Consider the following 6,241-nt stretch of genomic DNA (forward strand, 5'->3'; position numbering starts at 1 on the left):
AAAATCAAAAATATTTTATGTTTCTTGTTTGAGTCTAGTATCAATTTTTAAGTTTGGTGTCAATTGCATTCTTCTTGCATTTTTTGAATTTATACATATTGTTCTTCATTGATCTTCCAGTTGTTCTTGATGATTTCATTGCTCTGATCTTTAAATTCTCTTGTTTAGTGTGTTTTGTTATTTTTCATATGCATTTTTACATTGTTATAGTCCTTAGTATACAAACTTTTAAGTTTGGTGTCTTACATGCATTGTTTATTTGATCTTAGTTGCATTTTTATTGTTTCTCATCATCAAAAATTCAAAAATATTTTTCAAAACTATGTCTTTTCAAGTCAATAATACAGAGAATTGAAGATTCAGAACATTCAGCAGAGGAATCAAACAGAAAAAGCTGGGCGTTCAAAACGCCCAGTGAAAAAGGAAAACTGGCATTTAAACGCTAGCCAGGGTACCTGGCTGGGCGTTTAACACCCAAAAAGGTAGAGTTTTGGGCGTTAAACTTCAGAATGGGCACCATTTTGGGCGTTTAACGCCAGGATGACACTAGAAGGAAGATTTTGTTTTTAATTCACATTTTTTTCAAGTTTTCATAATTTTTCAAAATTAAATCTTTTTCAAATCATATCTTTTCAATTATATCTCTTTCAAAATCAATTTCTTTCCATTTTATATTTATTTTTACTATTTTCAAAAATTCTTGCTTCAATTAAAGATTTACTTCAAAATTTTCAAGTTGTTACTTGCCTATTAAGAAAGGATCAAACTTTAAATTTTAAAATCATATCTTTTAATTTCTTGATAGTCAAGTAATCAAATTTAATTTTAAAAATTCTCTTTTTCTAAATTGATTTTCAATCATATCTTTTCAAACATATCTTTTCAATCACATCTTTTTCAAAATTAATTTTTTTCAATCAAATCTTTTTCTAATTTCAAAATTCAAAAATCACTTTATTTCTTTCCCAATCTTAGTTTTCGAAAATCTCAATCAAATTTTCAAATTTCTTTTTAAAATCTTTTTATTAATTTTCAAAAATTCTTCCCCTCTTCTCACATCCTTCTATTTAAGGGACTAAGACTCCTCCTCAAAGTACAATTCGAACTCCCTCCTTCTTTATATGTTCGAATTCTCTTCTATCTACCTCCTCCTTCTAATCTTCTTTTCCTCTGACACTTCAAGGAATCTCTATACTGTGACATAGAGGATTCCCTACTTTCTTGTCCTCTTCTCTTTCATATGAGCAGGAACAAAGATAAAGGCATACTTGTTCAAGCTGATCCTGAACCTGAAAGGACCTTGAAGAGAAAGCTAAGAGAAGCTAAAGAACAATTCTCTTTAGAGGGCCTAACAAAGCTCTTCAAAGAAGAAGAAACCATGGCAGCCGAAAACAACAATGCCAACAATGCAAGGAAGGTGCTTGGTGACTTTACTGCACCTACTCCTGATTTCTATGGGAGAAGCATCTCAATCCCTGCCATTAGAGCAAACAACTTTGAGTTTAAGCCTCAATTGGTTTCTCTAATGCAACAGAATTTCAAGTTTCATGGACTTCCATTGGAAGATCCTCATCAATTCTTATCTGAATTCCTGCAAATCTGTGACACTGTCAAGACCAATGGGGTTGACCCTGAAGTCTACAGACTTATGCTCTTTCCTTTTGCTGTAAGAGACAGAGCTAGAACATGGTTGGATTCACAACCTAAGGAAAGGCTGAACTCTTGGGAAAATCTAGTCAATGCCTTCTTGGCAAAGTTCTTTCCACCTCAAAAATTGAGCAAGCTTAGAGTGGAAGTCCAAACCTTTAGACAGAAGGATGGTGAGTCCCTCTATGAAGCTTGGGAGAGATACAAGAAATTGATCAGAAGGTGTCCTTCTGACATGCTTTCAGAATGGAACATCATAGGAATCTTCTATGATGGTCTGTCTGAACTATCCAAGATGTCATTGGATAGCTCTGCTGGAGGATCTCTTCATCTGAAGAAGACGCCTGCAGAAGCTCAAGAACTCATTGAAATGGTTGCAAATAACTAATTCATGTACACTTCTTAAAGGAATCCTGTGAATAATGGGATAGCTCAGAAGAAAGGAGTTCTTGAGATTGATACTCTGAATGACATATTAGCTCAGAATAAAATATTGACTTAGCAAGTCAATATGATTTCTCAGAGTCTGTCTGAAATGCAAGCAGCAACAGGCAGTACTAAGGAAGCTTCCTCTAAGGAAGAAGCTTATGATCCTGAGAACCTAGCAATGGAAGAGGTGAATTACATGGGAGAATCCTATGGAAACACCTATAATCCTTCATAGAGAAATCATCCAAATCTCTCATGGAAGGATCAACAGAGACCTCAACAAGGTTTCAACAACAATAATGGTGGAAGAAATAGGTTTAGCAATGGCAAGCCTTTTCCATCATCTTCTCAGCAACAAACAGAGAATTCTAAGCAGAGCCCCTCTGACTTAGCAACCATTGTCTCTGATCTAATAAAAACCACTCAAAGTTTCATGACTGAAACAAGGTCCTCCATTAGAAATTTGGAGGCACAATTGGGTCAGCTGAGTAAGAAAATTACTGAACTCCCTCCTAGCACTCTCCCTAGCAATACAGAAGAGAATCCAAAAAGAGAGTGCAAGGCCATAACCACATCTCACATGGCCGAACATGGAGAGGAGGAAGACGCAGTGATTTCCACCGAGGAAGACCTCAATGGACGCCCACTGACCTCCATGGAGTTCCCTAAAGAGGAACCATGGGAATCTGAGGCTCACACTGAGACCATAGAGATTCCATTAAATTTACTTTTGCCATTCATGAGCTCTGATGCGTATTCTTCCTCTGAAGAAGATGAAGATGTCACTGAAGAGCAAGTTGCTAAGTACCTTGGAGCAATCATGAAGCTAAATGCTAAGTTGTTTGGTAATGAGACTTGGGAGAATGAACCTCCATTGCTCATCAAAGAACTGGATGACTTGACTAGGCAGAGATTACCTCAAAAGAGACAGGACCCTGGAAAGTTCTCAATCCCTTGTACCATAGGCACCATGACCTTTGAGAAGGCTCTGTGTGACCTAGGGTCAAGCATAAACCTTATGCCTCTCTCTGTAATGGAGAAGCTAGGGATCATTGAGGTACAAGCTGCAAGAATCTCACTAGAGATGGCAGACAATTCAAAGAAATAGGCTTATGGACTTGTAGAGGATGTCTTGGTAAAGGTTGAAGACCATTACATCCCTACTGATTTTATAGTCCTAGAGACTGGGAAGTGTATGGATGAATCCATCATCCTTGGAAGACCCTTCCTAGCCACAGCAAAAGTTGTGATTGATGTTGACAGAGGAGAATTGATCATTCAAGTGAATGGAGACTCCCTTGTGTTTAAAGCTCAAGGATATCCCTCTGTCACCATAGAGAGGAAGCACGAAGAGCTTCTCTCAATACAGAGTCAAACAGAGCCCCCACAGTCAAACTCTAAGTTTGGTGTTGGGAGGCCACAACCATACTTTAAGTTTAGTATTGAACCCCCACATTCAAACTCTAAGTTTGGGGTTGGGAGGTTCCAACATTGCTCTGAACATCTGTGAGGCTCCATGAGAGCCACTGTCAAGCTATTGACATTAAAGAAGCGCTTGTTGGGAGGCAACCCAATTTTTACTTATCTATGTAAAATTTCTATTTTCTTTTGTTATTTTATGTTTTCTGTAGGTTGATGATCATGTGAAGTCACAAAAACAATTGAAAAAGCAAAAAGAGAAGGAAAAACAAAATGAAAAATAGAACACCCTGGAGGAGAAACTTACTGGCGTTTAAACGCCAGAAAAGGGCACCAGACTGGCGTTTAACGCCAGGAATGGGCAAGAAGCTGGCGTTAAACGCCAGAAATGGGCAGCAGCCTGGCGTTTAACGCCAGGATTGGTAGAAAGGGGCGTTTTGCACGCCACTTGGTGCAGGGATGAGATATCCTTGACACCTCAGGATCTGTGGACCCCACAGGATCCCTACCTACCCCACCACTCTCTCTCTTCTTTACTCATTCACCAATCACCTCAATCCCTCTTCCCCAAAAACCCCTCACCTATCAAATCCCACCATTCTCTTCACCACTCACATCCATCCTTCATAAAACCCCACCTACCTCACCATTCAAATTCAAACCACTTTCCCTCCCAAACCCACCCTCTATGGCCGAACCATACACACCCCTCTCACCCCTATATAAACCCATCTTCACTCCTTCATTTTCACAAACATACATACTACCTATCCTCCTTGGCCAAAACACAAAGCCCACTCCATCTCCTCTATTTCTTCTTCTTCTACTCTCTTCTTTCTTCTTTTGCTCGAGGACGAGCAAGCTTCTAAGTTTGGTGTGATAAAAGCTAAAGCTTTTTGTTTTTCCATAACCATTTCTGGCACCAAAGGCCAGAGAAACCTCTAGAAAGAGGAAAGAGAAGGCAAAAGCTTCCACCTTCGAGTCATGGGAGATGGAGAGATTCCTCTCAAGGGTGCATCAAGACCACTTCTATGAAGTTGTGGCCAAGAAGAAAGTGATCCCCGAGGTCCCTTTTAAACTCAAAAAGAATGAGTATCCGGAGATCCGACATGAGATCCGATGAAGAGGTTGGAAAGTTCTCACCAACCTCATTCAACAAGTCGGAATCTTAATGGTTCAAGAGTCTATGCCAATGCATGGATCACCAAGAACCATAATCAAAGTGTGAACCCGGACCCCAAGAATTGGCTTACAATGGTCCGAGGGAAATACTTGGATTTTAGTCCAGAAAATATAATGTTGGCATTCAACTTGCCCATGATGCAAGGAGATGCACACCCCTACACTAGAAGGGTCAACTTTGATCAAAGGTTGGACCAAGTCCTCATGGACATATGTGAAGAGGGCGCTTAATGGAAGAGAGATTCAAGAAGGAAGCCGGTTCAACTAAGAAGGCATGACCTCAAGCCCGTGGCTAGGGGATGGTTGGAGTTCATCCAACGCTCAATCATTCCCACTAGCAACCGGTCCGAAGCTACTATAGACCGGGCTATCATGATACATAGAATCATGATTGGAGATGAAGTGGAAGTTCATGAGGTTATATCCCAAGAACTCTACAAGGTGGCGGACAAGTCCTCTACTAAGGCAAGGTTAGCCTTCCCTCATCTCATTTGTCACCTTTGCAATTCGGTTGGAATTGACATAGAGGGAGACATTCTCATTGATGAGGACAAACCCATCACTAAGAAAAGGATGGAGCAAACAAGAGAACCTCATCAAGAGAATGAGGAAATTCCTCATCATGAAATCCCTGAGATACCTCAAGGGATGCATCTTCCTCCACAAAACTATTGGGAGCAAATCAACACCTCCGTAGGAGAATTGAGTTCCAACATGGGACAACTAAGGGTGGAGCACCAAGAGCATTCCATCCTCCTCCATGAAATTAGAGAAGATCAAAGAACTATGAGAGAGGAGCAACAAAGGCAAAGAAGAGACATTGAGGAGCTCAAGCACTCCATAAGATCTTCAAGAGGAAGAACAAGCCGCCATCACTAAAGTGGACCCGTTCTTTAATTTCCTTGTTCTTTATTTTCTGTTTTTCGAAAATTATGCTTTATGTTTATCTATGTTTATGTCTTTATTACATGATCATTAGTGTCTTAGTGTCTATGCCTTAAAGCTATGAAAATGAATCCATCACCTTTCTTAAATGAAAAATGTTTTCAATTGAAAAAGAAAAAGAAGTGCATGAATTTCAAATTTTAAAACAGTTTAATTATCTTGATGTGGTGGCAATACTATTGTTTTTCTGAATGAATGCTTGAACAGTGCATATTTTTGAATTTTATTGTTTATGAATGTTAAAATTGTTGGCTCTTGAAAGAATGAAAGGAAAAGGAGAAATGTTATCTGATGATCTGAAAAATCATAAAATTGATTCTTGAAGCAAGAAAAAGTAGTGAAAAGCTTGCAGAAAAAAAAAAGAGGAAAAGCAAGCAGAAAAAGCCAATACCCCTTTAAACCAAAAGGCAAGGGTGATAAAAAGGATCCAAGACTTTGAGCATCAGTGGATAGGAGGGCCCACAGAAATAAAATTCTGGCCTAAGCAGCTAAATCAAGCTGTCCCTAACCATGTGCTTGTGGCGTGAAGGTGTCAAGTGAAAACTTGAGACTGAGCGGTTAAAGTCGAGGTCCAAAGCAAAAAGAAGAATGTGCTTAAGAACCCTGGACACCTCTAATT

This window comes from Arachis ipaensis, chromosome B10 (genome assembly GCF_000816755.2).
Source record: "Arachis ipaensis cultivar K30076 chromosome B10, Araip1.1, whole genome shotgun sequence".
Lineage (NCBI taxonomy): Eukaryota > Viridiplantae > Streptophyta > Magnoliopsida > Fabales > Fabaceae > Arachis > Arachis ipaensis.